Here is a 16,827-nt window from a genome sequence, read left to right on the forward strand (position 1 = left end):
AGCTTGGCTGGAGAACAGGCTCTGATGCTCTGATGCTGGCTGTGGTGATGTCGTTTCCATCAGCCCGTGAAAGACAACTTCAAAAACAAGGTTTCTATTTGCCACTGGCTGTTTAATAGGGGATTAGTTAAAGGGTACAAACTGGCAGTAGGTTGAGATGGATGTGACCACAGGGACAAAGGCTTAACATGATGTGCTTGAAAATGACATTTGCCTGTTGCCAAGCAGATGTGGCCCACTTGTACCTGTTGCTCTGGGACAGGGGTTGTGGGCTAGGAGCACAGAGGGAGAGGACCCTGATGAGCCCATGGCTGATCCTATTTCCACCACACCCACTGTGAATCCATCATGGGGAGATGTGGGTTTTTTTGAGGAGTACTATTAGCAGAAGACAGATCAGTATTTCTAGAGTTCCAGATGTGTGTCCACAACTCCAAAACCTCTAACTTGGCAGCATGCATGGAGGCACAGACACCTGAATTATAAAAACCTGACTGCTTTCCTACCCTGACATTGTCAGGTTATTCCCTGCTCTCCTGATATTTTCCTCACTCCTCCAGCACCAGCTTTTGAGAGTCTACACTTGTTGTGTCAGTCTGTCCCTGATGAGCTGGGAGTTGCACAAAAGGAACAAGAGAACTCTTCAGCCCCTTTCCAAGGCTCTGGCTAGCAGGGGAGTGATTGCCCTCCCTTTTAGCCAAGTGATTTTTCTTTTTGGCAGGCAGCAGGAATGCCACTCAAGAAGAATGAGCCAGGGCTGCCCAGGCAGTGCAAGTACTTGCTGAAGGCAGCTTTAGCCAGGCAGCCAAGCTGGACCTGCTTGAAAAAGAGGGCAGGAAAGTAGGGCTGGGAGGGATTCAGTGGTTTTAGGGGGTGGATGCTGTTGTAGGCACAAGCAAAGCTACTTCTTGGCCTCGATAGCATCTGGTGTCTCTGAACACAGCTAGCTACAGGATCTGCTGAGCAGGTTGATTGAAGGCCTTAGGACATGTCAAGGGGAACAAGCACAGGACAGAGTGCCAGCTCGCTGGGCAAGCAGCAGGAAGCCTGCCTTTATCAGGATGCTGCAGGCAGGAAATGATTTGAAGTACACTGCCTTCTCTTGTAGAGTGATTGAGGGAAGGGAGGAGAGCAAGAGCAGGAGCGGCTGTGGCTATATTTCAAAGTTGGTTTCCATCTCCTTTCTTGCATTACTGCTTTTTCTTTCCCCACCAAAAAAACCCCACCCCAAAACCAAAATAAAACAAACCCCCAAACAAACAAAAGAATCCTTCCTCCCCCTGCAAAGCCTCCTACATGTTTCTTACAGGCTGCTTAAGGTTGATTGTGGAGTGAATTCCAGCTGTTTAAGGGATACTGTGAATGTCAGAGTGGTTGAGTAGAGGCCCTAAGATGACTGAGGATCAAAAAAAGGTGGCCAAACCACTGGTGAGGAAAGCCCTGGAGGGCCAGGTGAGCAGTTGGCTTGGTTTGGTTCAACTGCAGACATGTCCTCCATGCCAGAGATGATAAACCCTCAGCCTTCTTCATTTCACTCTTCCAGCTTCTCTTCTGCTTGCCTTCCTTCTGTAATCACATGAGACATTTTCCTTGGCTGTCCTCTTCCCCCTTGGAGATCAAACACAGGCTCTACTGCTGAGTTCCTGAATTTATGACAAGGACCAGCTTCTTCTAGCCTCAGTTTCCATTAAAAACCAGCCCACAGGAGCTGCATTCAGACCATTTGTTTTGTCTTTTGGCACCAGCTATTTTATGAATGAGAAGCACAGCAAAGGGCAAACAATCAAAACTGGTTTCACTGTTCTCTACCTGGTGGGAAGGCTTCATAGCCCTTAGGTCTGGCATAAAAACTTACAAACTCTACACTTGTAAGTGTTGTGTAAAAAGCTGTTATTGCCCTTAAAACTAGTCATTGGAGTTGAAAGATAAATATTATTCCATATCTTATTGAATAAAATATATTATATCACAGGTGATGGAGACAGATTGTCTCAATAAATTCTGATACTGTATTCGGAGGAAAAGTGGCAATAAAAATGCTGATGACTTGACACGGGGAGAATATTGAATGTCATTAACATGTTATTTCCTCTGTTCTGATATCACTGTCATGTTCTTCCCACTGCTCTAATCTCTATCAGTTGTGGGCTTTTTTTTTTTTTTTTCTTTTTTGCTTTGCTTGTTTGAATGAGAAAAATGACATTTTTTCAGCCCTTTAAATTAACCCCTACTTGAGAAATGCTTAGAGATAGGAAGTGACATCCTCAAATATAGAAATTAAAACATGGTTTGATATTTAACCATATGCTAAGTATGGGCTGAAGAGGAATCCTTAAGAGTGTCACTATCATCTGATAGTTGATTATGACGGCTGTGGCCATCTGCATAGTGATAAGAGCAGTAACTTGCTTTTATGAAATGCTTGGAAAGCACTTAATGAAGGTAGTTGTTGCTGTTCTTTTGCAGATGGAGAGACTGAGGGATGGGGAAGTTAAGTGAGTCACGTGAGGTCATTTCCTAGTCCAGTGGCAGAGCCAGATTCCTGTGATGTGTTTAAGGTTTATCCTACATTTGCTGTGAAACTTGATTAGCTGCACATTGAGGCCAGTTTTCCCAACCCACGCCAAACTGTACCTGCTGGAGCCACAGCCCAGCAAGTTTCCAGTTGTTTTTACCAGAGATACTTCTGGTTTTATTTCCTGCTCCTGTCTAGGTATGGATTGTCTCCCTCCCTATATATTCTTCACAACGAGGGCTGCAGAGCTGAGGATGTATCTGTGTACAGTTATGAAATTAGCCATCTAGGAAAAATAACAGTAATCCCTGCCTTCCTCCCCTTTCCCCAAACCAGAATAAACCCAGTGCTTTTCAGAAAGCCTGAATCTGCCCAGGCATTCCCATTCTGTCACTCTGTGCCAGAAAGCCTGTTGTGATAGCCCTACGGGCAACTCAGATCAGCTTGTACCAAAGAGCATTTGGATCACGTGGGTTGTTTGGCATCCTCATGAGAGAATATGCTGCTGGTCTTGAATGATAGCAATTAAAGGTGCAAAGAAGTCATCTGTCTATTTGCTAGGGCCAGTATCTAGTCTGGTCCCCTACTGTAATCTCGTGCTTTATCCACAACTAATTCTAAATGACTCCAGGAATAGCCACCACTTCCATTACAGGACCATTTCATGCACTGTTATAGTTTATTGTCAGATGGTTTTCAGCAATTAAATTCTAAATTGATTTCACAGTTGCACACGCTGTTTCTGTTATTTATTTTGGTCCTCACCTGTCTGAGGAAACGGGGTGCCTCTGTCTCTTCATAAGTAGATGCTGCTGTGGAGCTGAACTGAATATTTTAAGTGTCTGCAAAAATAGACTTAGAAATTGCTTGCAAGGCAGGTATAACAGAGTTTAATTCTCACAAAGCCTCAGCAATAGGACTGATGGATTTTTAAAAGGGAATAATACTGTAGATCTTATGCTAAGTGTCAAAGTGCCTACATTTTTCTGTTTGTTCTGGTGTCCTGTAGGAAGGTGTGTAATTTCTCCACAAAGAACAGAGGGTGGAATTAGCTACCTGGAATGGCTGCATCACTGCTCTGCTATTCACTTCCTGACTTCAGCTCAAGTGCCTACAGGTCCTATCCTGCTAAGTTAATGGGATCCTTTCTGATAAGGCAGATATGGGGCCAATAACCCAGAACAACTTTATGCCTCGATTTACCCAGGTGTAAAATGGGAATAAAATTCCTCATGTTTTGTAAGACACTACTGAAAAAGCTAAAGGAGCTGTCTGTAGAGTTAAAGCTACAGAGTAAAATACTATTAGCACTTTAACCCTCATGTCTCACCTCTTTCAAACAGGCACTTTCTGAGTACAAATCAGAACCCTAATAAAGTTCTCCCGCACTCAGCATCTCCCTTTTTGCCTAGTGTGCATGCTGGGGTGTTTGAAAACCTTTCTTTCATTCCATTTTTGATCCTTTATTTTTAACATATGCCAGGATTTTTAGGAAATCATTCTGGTTTTAGTGAGAGCATATGTCCTTTTTCCTGTAGAAAGTGTTCTCCAGGCCAAGAGCAGCTTTAGGGCAGTTACTTTAGTGACAGGAAAAAAAAAAGAGATATTGGCACCAACTTGGCACAACGTCATTATTATCACGCAGGCAGCTCCCATTCATTATCAACATATAAAGAGAACAATTAAATTTTGCAAGGCAGGACTTCCAATCTCCAGGATCAGATTCTTCACGGCAAGGAGGGGGTGTAAAAGTTTCTCTCTTGCTCTGTCTCTTCATGGCGCATGGTCCCAGCTGTATGACTCTGTTCATGAATATGCATGAAATCAGATATGACATTCCCCTGCTCCCATTAATAATCTTGTCATCTGACTTGTGCAGCATTAAGCTTCAGCCCGTGGCTCCTCGTAGCGAAAGCAGCCTGGAGGAAAGGGAGGGAGGGGAGGAGGGAAAAAAAAAAAAAAAAAGGGCATGCCTTTTTTTATTGGGATTAAGTGCTTGAAAATTTTGGCAGGGGGTTGCCAGGAGAGTAAGGGGAGGGAGAGAAAGAGAGAGAGAAGCACACAGGGACAGAGAGACGAGAAATCCTCCATGAATGCGTTGGCTTGTTAGAAGCCCAAAGCGGTGGGTGTAATGGTATGCGAGCTGACCTTGAATATAGCCACTGTGGGTTGCCCCAGCTTTTTTGTAAAAGAAGCATTTGCAGCAGAGGTTTGGATTTCAGGCTTTGCAGTCATCAATCATCTCAGCCTATTCTCCTCTTTGACAGCTCTGTACAAGGCCTGACATTTGACACCCAGGACCCCAGGACTTACACAGAGGCACAAGCTGAGGCCCTGGGGAGGAGATAGGGAGCAGGGGGAGAAAAAAAATCACAACAGGAGAAACGTTTTTCTTTTTGTTTTTAATTTTATTTTTAAAGACGCTACAAAACAGATTATAGCTGTAACAGGAATGGATTTAACAGAAGAACATTGCACTGAGTTCCATTCCCTCCATTGTGCAGCTCATGCTGGCAAGGCTGATCCAAAGAGGTGGAAGAGGGAAGGCAGGCTGAGAGGATTTAGGGGACGAAGGATGATGTTCTTACAGTTTTTCTACACACCCAGGTGTTACCCACCTACCAAAGTTTAATTCCATTTTAATGAAGTTAACCTGGACTTGATATCTCCCAGTTCAAGCCAACCAGACTGATGAGTTCCCTGAGACACACAGACCTGTTGGAGGCCAGGTTGCCTAGGTTAAATTTCAGCAAATCTAGTTGTGAAATTGAGTATTTGGGTTGCAGTTCTGGGGACACTGGGAGTCTAAACAGTGTGGATAAAAAAGCAGATATGTTAAAGCAGATAAATATTTTGGGATAAACCTCTTTGTCCAAGTCAGTGCTTACTTGAGCTGACATGTTTTGATGGTTACAGTCTTATTAAGATAGGTTTTTATATCTTTTGCAATGCGAGCATAGCAGCACTCATTCTTAACCTAACTTTTTTTGAACCCATCCTTTGTTTTTGCATCTTTTCCAATCTGCACAGTCTCCTGTCCCTCACAGCCACTTCTACTTAAGAACAAGAAAGACAAGTTCAATATAACTTTTATGTGCTGTTAAACTAGATATGACACCAATTTCTTGTGAAAGCCATCCATGGTTCCCTGCTACCTCCTTAGCCATAAAAAAGGAAGGGAACTGGGGGTTTGTGGAAGGATTCTGTTGCAGATGACTTTTGGCACGAGGAAATTTGACACAAGGAGCAGGGGCAATCAAATATGTGAGTGTAAGTGGACAGGAAGGGACACAGGAAAGTATTTCTCCTCAATGTTTAAGGCAGCAGTGGCATGGCATATTTAAATTGATCCAGAAACAGGTGACAAGGACTCTCTCCTTTATGCTAACTTTGGATTCAGCCCAGAAGTATGTATCCAGCCTGAGAATTTTGCTGACACAGGAAGTCAGGTTAAATACTCTGGATGATTTTCCAGGAATGTCAGGCTGTCCCTCAAGGACACTTTGGGTCACGGGATGGTTTATTTGACAAAGTAGCTCTCTGTATTTTTCTCTATTTAAAAAAAAGCAGTAATTCTTCAGGAATTCACCATTTTGATCTGTTTTGAATTTTTTTATCTTTGAGTATTTTCCATTTGCCAGCCCTGATCCCACCCCCTGGGTCGCACAGAGATAAATGAACAGTTGGAGTGCATCATTTCTGAAACAAACCTTCACAGAAGCACTTCCAGAGTTGTTAGCAAACTTTTGCTTTCCATAAACAAAACTGCTTGCTCCAATGAACCTTCCTGGAAAAGGGTCACAAATGATGTCAAAGTGAATTAGGGGCTTTTTATGTGAATGAATGTTTGCAAACAGTGTTCTGCTGTCCTGCTCCAAACTCATAATTACAGTTGCAGCTCTGCATAGGGGAAAACCCAAGCTCACTCTACAGGACACACATTCACTGCCTGCAGGGGTTAGGAGGAATATTTTTCCTGAGCTAAGTGCTCTGCAGATTCTGAGGGTTGCTTTCCTCTGAAGTATCAGGGTTTAGCCACTGCTGGAGGCAATGATACCAAACTTGATGGACCAATAGGCTGATTCAATATGGCAATTCCTCTGCTCCTTGTATTTTTCCAACTGGCTTCTGTGTGCACATGCCCAAGCGATGATTTATCGCCTGCTCTGGGAAACCCTCTTGGGTGGAATTGTCAGGATCAGGCACATTTGCTGTGTTTGTGGATGGATGTGCAAATATCCATCAAACAGCTGATTACTATTGTTCTCTTTCTCTGCTCTGGATTTAACCCAATGTGGGACCTCCTCCTTTGACACTCATGCCAACATTTCGTTCAATGTTACTTAAATATCCAGGCTTTTGACTTTTCCAGTTGGTTTTTGGGGTAAAGGAAAGATTTAGAGGACAAGTATTTGTGCTTTGAATGATTATTTTCCTCACTAGTTTTCAGGTCCAAGGAAAACCCCACCAACACTTTTCCAGACTCCAAACTTGACACTTGAGCCTCTTCTTTTTTCTAGTTCTGCGCTCAAAATGAGAAATTTGAAATATTAGAAAGGAAAAGTCTTACTTTATTGGGAAATCCTTTGATCCATAAAATAAGAGGATTGTGTTTTATTTTATTTTTTTCTCTTCTGTAAGTTTTTGAATAAGATTTAGCTTAGCTTAACTGAAAAGACTTGAAAACAGAAGTTTGAAAATGTCATCCTGAGTGCAAATAATTTTATTAAAGCAATGAGTGAGGTACCACTACAACCTGTTGCTATAAATCTATTTTTGTGGCAAGTCTTCAAACTCCTCCACATTAGAGAGCTAAAAGCAGAAGCATGTGCTGCCAGTGGTAGCACATCCTTTGGCCTTGTCAGGGTTGTTCTCCAGGTCCTTCCATCCCTGGTTCAATTACAAATAGACACAGTCTACTTGTTAATCCAGTACATTTCTCATCTGAACCCAGTATCTTCACCTGATTCCTGTACTTTCTGTATGATTATTAGGCTGCTATATTTGTTTATGTAGCCTTCAGCTGGGCTCTTTTCAAATATTAGATTTCTGTCAATGACTTCAATGTGTAGGTCCCTATCAAATACCTGAATATCCACTGGAAAGAGGAAGAGCTGTCATTACCCATGAGACTATCTTGTGGTTTTATATTCAGGTCATTAAGTACCTGATGGATTTTTTTTGAGTTTTTACATTTGTTTTGAAATCAGAACTCCAGCTATACATGTACAGTACATGAAAAAGAATGGAAGAGAAGCAGTTCATGGACTGTAACTTGCATCAGATGCACCACACGAAAAGAACAGGTGAAAATAACATATGCAGTGCAAATAAATTAAGGGAAATTGAAAAAGACTATTACAGATAGGAGCGTGCTTCGTTCTAAAGAGACTAATTAAAAAATGTTAATAAAGAGTAGTAAGAATTGTCTAGTGTTTAAATTCCTTAATTGAGACACAGGAGCTCAGGCAAAACATAAATCAAAATATAAGTTTTTCCTTCAACAGAATACATTGAGAACCAATATGTTGTTATGTAGTACATCATAAATATCTCGGGATAAACACTGGAGACCAAAAGAAGAAAAGACAGATCATTTTTATTTTACCTCTCCTTTTGTTGCCTTTTTTACTATTTCAGTTATGTTTTGCTGTATAAAAATGATTATTATTCTCCTTGTACGACTGCTATCGATGTGAAATTATGGCGTAAGTGAAGAGTATAGGATCCATTTCAGCAGCCAGGCAGCCTTGTTTGAGGTGCTATAGAGACTGGTGAGTGAAGAGTCCTCGCACTGGTGATGAGCACGGAAACAAGTATTTGTGAGACCAGATTGACAATTCATCTGCAAACAGACTGATGTGACTTTCCCTCTCATGCCCCCGCGATGTAAGAACCGCAGCTGTGCTCGGCTTCATTCAAAACGCTGCATCCTCTTCCCTCGCGCATGGGTGGGCAGTTCAGGATGCTAAATAGGACATTTTGACTGCTCGTATCTGTACCTTGGGGCCTACCAGATCTGAGGGCAGCGGAGTGCCTGCTCATTTAACTTGCACAGCTGCAAAGCTTCCAGCACAAATGCTCCTCGAACGCTTCTGCGCGGGGCTGGATGTGACGGCGCGGCGCTCGGCTGGAGAGGGAAAATAGAGACAACAAACTCCTGAGCCTTCGTGGAGAGAGCACCCTCCCCAAGCCTGTGAGATTAAAGCAATAGATTTTTCAAGTAGCCCTTCAGAGTGACTAATTTATATGGATATCAAGGATTCAGTTGGAAAATTAAAAAAAAGTAACTAGGGGAAAATATGGTGCTCTCTAAGTCCCAGTGGTATGCCACATTCATTTTACTAGAGAGTTTATTCTTTAGTACTTTCATGGATTGACATGAGGGAGGAATTCACATGTCAGGACAGATAAAATCTCCCTCCTGCCAAAGGAGTCTATTCAGACATGCATGTTAGTAGGTTGATAACTTATTCTGTATTGCAGAGGACTCAAAGATAGACATTTCTCCTTTTATCTCCATCTCTGCGCTCCCTGCATACTAAAGATAGGGGGAAACAGCAAGATACATCTTAACTAGCCCTCTCAGAGAGCACTGACTTCTCCTAGCCTGTGCCAAGAGATGCAAACTTAAAGGAATAAGGTGTCACACAGACTAATAGCAAACACATTAGCAATGTTTATGCGCATAATTTGAGCCCTGTGTGAATATGGTTTAAAAAATACAAACTCTGGACTTTGTGGTTAATTTTTTTTTGCCAAGAAAAATGCACAGTATTGCAATGCTCTAGTTTCATGTTGCTCTGCTAGAGGCATGGGAAATAGGTTGAGAAAGATGGGGGACCAGGACGAGTAAAACACGTTGAAGAATCCATCTTTGACATGCTTTCCAAATACTAATGAAACCTTTGTGTTTTTTTGGGAGATAGGCCCATTCTCAATTTAAAGACTGGAGAATTGAGTCAAACAACTTTACCCCTTGACCAGAGCAGTAGAAGTATGTGTGCTCTTCAAACTGGAATTAAAATTCAGGAATGTTTAGTCTTATGCTTAATCTGATCATCTCCATTTCATATATTTTTGATTTTTCTGGGGCTATCAAATGGCATAATTTAAGGGAAACTTGTTATTTAAAAGTATTAAATTATGTGTGTGTGTCATTCCTAAGGAGTCTTGTTTGGAAAATGGGGGATAAATATCCCCCAGAGTGCAGTTCAGAGCATCTCTGAACTGCCCTTTGGTAGATGGACTTTTTGTTTCCTTCTTCTTCTTCCAGTGATGGTGCTGGGAGAGCAGCCTCCTTCACTGGGCACTGTGGGGCTAAACATGTGGGTAGGAAATAAATCAGCTGCTCTGATCTCTCATCCTTCCAACTCAGTTCCCAAAAGCAGATTCTTCTTATTTTTTCAGCAGCTCGCGTACGTAGATTGAGATTAAAGTGGTTTAGAAAGTGTTTTATATAGATTTGTGTACATACCTAAAATATTTGCCTAGATGTATCTTATCTAAACTTCTGCATGGATCTGAATTTCCCAGGGTTGAGCCACGGTTTGTGTAAATCGGTGTTGTCTCACTGTCTTTGAGGGAGCTTATTTACGTCAGCTCTGGAATTAGCCCTCTGTATTCCAGCCAGCACTTAGCTGCAAGAGTCAAAATAGCATGGATATGCACTGTTTTCCTGTTATCTCTAGCCTCCCTATAAACAGAAGCTATTAGAAATATTGTGAGAAAGCTATCTGGTGAGGTTTGCTCCCCACTCAAGGGTTTTTAGATGGATATCTGACAAGAATGTGCAGTTACACCAATCCTCAAACTTCAGCATAGTTTTCTTTGCCTCAGTAGTAATTCATTTGGATTTGCATACCCCAGATTTGAGCTCTTGGAGTTTCAGAGATCTTCAAACAACATATTTTTCATTTTTCCTTTTGCCTCATCTTTTCCATATATTTCCGAGCTACCTGAATGGAGAAAAATAAGAAAAATGAAAACACATGAAAATTCCACACCCCCTATTTTTTCCTGTGGGAAATGCTGTCTATAGTGTGGTCCTTTCTAGAGAATGTTTTCATTCTACCTAAGGTCTGGCGCAACAGGCTTAGTTTTGGAAATAATAAGCTTTTCCCAGACAAGACTTAGTGGAGTAATGACTTAGAGGCACAGACAGACAAGTGGACTGTTTGTTTCATCTTAATTATTTATGTGGTGTTATCCTAACAATAATATATGATGACATATCTTCCAATGGATTCTCCTCTATTTGTGTATCACTTAATGTGAGAGTGAGACTATGAGAGATGACATCTCAGCATGGATAATTATACATAAAAGGTTAAGAAATGGTAATATAACTAAACAATTTAAATTCAGTCATACTTAATATAAATTCTATAATTGTTTCTTTATTAAAGATTTCCTGTTGCTGTTGACCAACAAATTCTTTGATGTTTTAAGAATATTTTAGACAAAGAGATTTCAGCAAGGTGAGTTCAAAACTGTACTTTCAGCTTTGAATTGTTCTTTCCTATTGATCTTCCTGTGATTTACAACCATTTCCCATCGGAAAGTTCTCTCCTGCTTTATGTCAACCAAATTTGGGGCACAGATTCATCCTCACAGAGAGCACCTGCTTTGTGTCCCTTGTGAAGGGGGATTAGTCTCTTGCTTTGGGAATTTGTTGCCCATTGTCTCTCTTCAGCACAAAACCAACCAAAAACGTTCTGCGTGTTTCTAGGTAAAATTGCTTGGAGATTTGTAAAATGATTTTGATCTTGGACCTGAGCCTGCCATTAAAGTGCTTGACTTGCCTTGACCACTGTAATTTTAGAAAGCTGACCCTTCTCCCTTGCAATTTACACAGTGTTTTTAGCCTAATGCAGAATTTCCCTCGTCTGCAGCTGGGAAGAGAATATCCATCATTTCCAGATGTGGACATATGATCCAGGAGGCAATTGAAGGGATTTTGGAATCATATGGTTTGGCTTATGGATTTGGATTGGTCAAGAGAGATTTGCCTGAAATCCTTGAGAGAGCGTGGTACCTCTCCGACTCGGGAGGCATTTTAAAATAAAACCCAAACTTAAATGCATTTTATAGAGAGGCTTAAAACTTCTAAAATATAAATCTCAAATATTTATACGTGGGCTGCAATGGAACAGAAGTTACGACCCCATATGTGAATGTCTAGGATTTGTTTTTCCCTTCCACCAGCCCACCTGGAATGACTTTAGCTTTCAGCTTTACCTCAGGCTGTACCCAGGTTAGCTCCCAGTGACTTATGACTCCATCAATCTGCGCAGATATGTGCTGTACTCCTTCAAGGGAAGTAGTTCGTCTTCTATATGACTGCATCCCCACCTCTTCCAAAGTTCAAAGAACCCAGGACAATTGCTTATCCAAACAGGCTTCCAGTGAGGATTGAAGATGCTCTCCCTGCCTCCCCATGTGAATCAGAACTTTCCGGTGAACTTTGACAGAGGCAGAAACTTTCAGCGTAATCCATCCCCTCTTGAACTAGAAAGACATGCGATGATGGTGATGAAATATCAGGTGAGATTGCTCAGTGTGTTTTAAGGAGCTTTGAACTGGAAATGGATCAATTTAGAGCTCTTTTCTGAAGTCAGAGTAGCACATTTTTTACGATCCATTTCCCATGAACTAACAACTGCTCCCTATCCAGCAGACAGTTTACTTGTAGCTATTTTGACTTGCATTATTCCACTTAATGAAGATAAACATAAGTCAGACACAGGAAAGCCACAGAATGAGTATGAACGGGAAGTCTTCCAAGTATTCAGCATTTACTAGGCAAAATTGGCCAGTAATTCCTTTTGCTTTTCACTGAGGATAAAAATCCCTGAAAGATAATCATCATCATTGTTTGAACTAATATAGCACTTTTATCCATTGGTCTGAGAACACTTCCCAAAAATTAGCTGAACTGAGAACAGCCTTGAGATTAGATTCATATTATTTAAAATACACATTTTATGGGCTGACAAACTCCTGGGTCACCTAGAAGTACCATGACTTGAGTCACAGAGTCAGAAGAATACAGAAGATTTCTGGCTGCCATTTCTATGATTTCAGTGACATTGCAAAGGATGCTTAATGTTGCTTATTGGAGTTGCTTAAATTATTCATGTTACTGTGACTTTAGGGATGAATATTTTTTCTACTTTATGCAGATTTTAAAAGAGTTATTAATTTTTAGTGATTGTATGAAAGTACACCAGCACATTTCATGCTATAAACTGTTCATATATTTAATGCCAGGATTGTTAGGTGGCAGGTGATTAGTAACCTGGACCCCATGTTATGTCTTGATTTGGATTAGTATAACATCTTTTGAGTCAAAGAAAGAGCATCAAATATTCAATCCATGCAGCACTACCTGTGTGGGAATATAGCCACTTCCTTGGTCAGAATATCTATCTCCCAAACATTTATCTGCAAAAAAACTGCTTGCCTGTATGTTTTCATAAAGTACATAATAGGATGGCATGAACATGAGTAAAACAAATGTTCTGAATCAAGATGGGTGCTCATGGATGTTGTAGTTCACCCACATCCAGTGACTGTACAATTAATAAATGATGGTGAATGGGCTGAAATAGAGTAACACACTGAAAACAAATCAATGCACTCACAGCTCCTCATGCTTTTCCCATATACTTCATCCTCAGTCATCAGACAACTTCTTAGGGGAATTTTGTTTCTTTATTTGTAGGTCCATGTTTCAAAAAGTTTCCCAGTCTTCTCCTGCTCATGCTCCACTGATGACAATGAGGAGACAGTGATGTGCACACTGAAATCGTTTGCCCAGGCAGGCTAAATGGATCATGCCCTTCCTGAGCCTTGAATCCATACCCTACAAACAGCACCATATGGTTAATTTTTAAGCCAACTGATCAAGTGTTTAATAAAGCAGAGTCTGGGGGGATGAGGAGGAGAAATGCCTTCCTAAAAGCCATTGTTCTGGTGGGCTGCATCTCTTAACCCTTTGTGGCATGGCAGGAAGAAATCCATGGAATGGAGCTTTGACTCATAAGACAGGAGTGGAGAGAAAGGTGTGCATCTAATTAAGGGCCAAATGCATAAAAGCTGTTATTTACGTGTTATGCTGGGATAATTACTGATTTATAGATACAGTGAGCAAAACATTGATCTGAGGATTAGGGTCTCCAGGCTTTATTCCTGATTCTGTCATATGTGGCTGTCTGACCTTGAGCACTTGACTTTCCCCTTCTATTTTATCCACACATCTTCAGGCCAAGGTGCCTGCAGAGCATAACCCCGTTGCTCAGGGCGTCTCCTTCCAAAAATATATTCACAGATTCTGCCTCCAAAATTTATACAAACCTCGACCTGAATTAGGACAATTGGGTTCTTCGAATTACAGCAGCACAATGTTGACAAAGAACTGGAATCATTAATGGGGCAGGTCTCAGTGTTTTAATTAGGCAGCTCGCAACTACCTCTTGTTTTTTTCACATAGAGTTAGATTTGAAGCAGATGATCAACATTTATTTATGCATGCATTCAAACAAGACAGCGTTGTAACTGAGAAAGCTTAAAGTCTTGTGTTTTAAAAAAAAAACCAACGCTATTTAGGAAATTAAGTCATCTGCAGAAAAAATTGCCCACACAACAACAAAACAGTCTTCCAGCTCCTGTGTTTTTGGATTATAGCATGCCATCTTTAGTATTTATTTCCCTAAGAGCTTGCCTTTTTTTAACAGATGTATACTCCCTTCATTGGTGTTTATTTAAAACCTTGCCAATATATCTGAAATCAGCACATACTGAATGTTGATGCACCACCTTGCCTAATTGACTTAGCTGGAAAATAAACAGTGAAAGGCTATTTTAGCAGCAAACTGGTTGATACAGCTACTCATTCCCTACCTTTATCTATGTACCACACAGGCAGACAAACACCTGATAGTACAGACACAAGGTTGTTGCATGTTTTCTGCAGTCTTTAGGATTTTAGGGACAAACTTGGAATTGGTCATTGTCCTCCCTTGAATCAAAAAATGACATTTTTATCTCTGCTGCCCTAAAAGCTTGATAACAACTGGAAGATGCCACCAGAACCATGAGAACTTATTAAAAGTTGTTTTAAAAACAATAGGCTCCTGAATATTCGCAGTAAATAGGGATTATAAGGCTATTCACGCAACGTGAATAATTTGCTGCTAATAATATTGACACTCAATCTGTCTGCAAAATGTCTCTGTTAGCAGGAAACAATCACGCTGGGAGGTGTTAGGAAGATTTTGCAGTGGAGTGGTAGAATGATGTAATTAAAAACTGACTGAAAGTTTAAAAATTTTATTTTTCTGACTTTTTAATGTGAAATATTAGAACATAAATACCAATAATGTATTATTTATAGAGAAAAATAGTTTTCTGTTAGTTCTGCTTTTAAACAAGAACATAAGTTGGTTTACAAAAGAGGCACAACTTGGAATATATTGGTAAAAAAAAAGGCAGAGACATAAAATAGTCCAACATGGAAAAAAAAAAATTTTGATCATGATGGAACTGATCACTGAACTGGGACATGACAAAATTGGATGAAGTTTTTTAGGAAGAACAGAAAAAGAAAAGCTTTAGCAGAAAGGCATAAAAGACTCCTATGGAAATTGATATTTCAGTTTCCTGTAAGATATACTCTTTTTCACACAAATTTAACTTCGTCCATTATCTTTTGTTCAACTTTTCACCAACTATAATGATTATTCCTGGGAAAATATTTAGCAGATGCAAATGACCATTTTTGATGGAGTTGGGTTAGGAACTGATACATCTCTTTGAAGGAATACTTTCGGGGTTTTGCATTAAAGATTTTCTATCACATATTTCAGAAGTTAATATTTATTTTTGTTAATTTAATAAAAAGGTTGCTCCTCTGAAGCTTTTTTTTAAGCCCTTATCCATCATATCAGGGTATTAAATGGATACAGATTTTTTTCCACTGATATAAAAGTGTCTTAGTATATTTATGCTGTATATGTCCTTTATTAGAATTGGATTTTTATACCATATCATTAAAAAAGAATATAAAAATAATAAAATGACAAAAGATTGATTTTCCATATGTCTTTGGTCAGGAGGAATTTTTAACTTTAAAATAGTAAATCAAAAATAGAACACAGTGAAGAAGAGCCTTTGAGTTAGACTTGATATGAAAGAAGTTGGGATTTTTAGAACTTTTAGTGTATTTAAAGGAAAAAAGTTTTCTGTGTGTTACTGACCTAGATTTTTTTTTCTATAATTGTTTTGCTTTTATTTTTATTAACTTTCCTTGATTTTTTTTTTTTGTTATAGAAATAATTTTTAAGTGTAAAGACAATTTATTTATTTTTTTGTTTTTTAAAAAAGGATTCCCCAGTTTGGTACATTCTGTTATTGCTTACTACCCACTTACTCACTGACACCATTCCTCTTAATACAGTGAGTTAGGAGATTTTTAAGGGCTGTTCATGGTAGATACTGAGAGAACCTGCTTTGTCAGACAAAACAAAATCCATGTCCTAGAATGTAATTTCTGAGTCATTACTGGTAGCTGGAATTATTGTGTGCATTATATACACGAGAAATAAAAGATCAGAATCAGAGGGAAAGGAATAATTTTTTACTCTCAATATCAGTTTTTTAGAGCTTGGAACTGAGACAGAACAGTCAGAACCCAGAAAACGTTCCTAATTTTAAGCAAAAAGGCAGGAAATGCTTGGCTTAAGCTAAGAGGAGGAATAGAAAGCTTGGCTAAACAGAATGACACTACTGAAAAGTCCAAATTTCTGTTGATCATCATGTGATGAGCTGAAAAAGCTGGTGGCTTCAGAGCCACCTCCTCTGAGCTGAATGTCTGCTCTGAAGATATTCCTGGGTTTGAAACTTGCTTTGGACACATGGGCATGTTGCTGCCAGATAGGAGAAAATTGGATCCCATCAGGAAATGACCAGTGCGAGAGAAGGTTATGAGTTTATTAACCTGATGAATAAAAAAGTAAATATTTGGTGTAAAACCTGTCAGAGATTACACTTGTAAAACTTCTAATTCAGCTATTTCCTCTTAGAGCTGTCAAAATATGTCTTGGATAAGTTAATACAACATTACACATTGCAGAAGCTTTTGCTCTAACCTGAAGTTCAATCATTTCTTAGAGCAATCTCTTTTTCCTTCCTCACCAACTTGTCTTATCAACAGCCTACCTTTGTGTCTGCAGGCTGCCTTCTCAACTCTTTATTTCCATAGCTCTAACCTTTGCACTGTGCTTTGAAAATGTTTTCAAAATGCTTAAAAC

This window comes from Lichenostomus cassidix, chromosome 10 (assembly GCF_008360975.1).
Source record: "Lichenostomus cassidix isolate B80296 chromosome 10, HeHo_3.0, whole genome shotgun sequence".
Taxonomy (NCBI): domain Eukaryota; kingdom Metazoa; phylum Chordata; class Aves; order Passeriformes; family Meliphagidae; genus Lichenostomus; species Lichenostomus cassidix.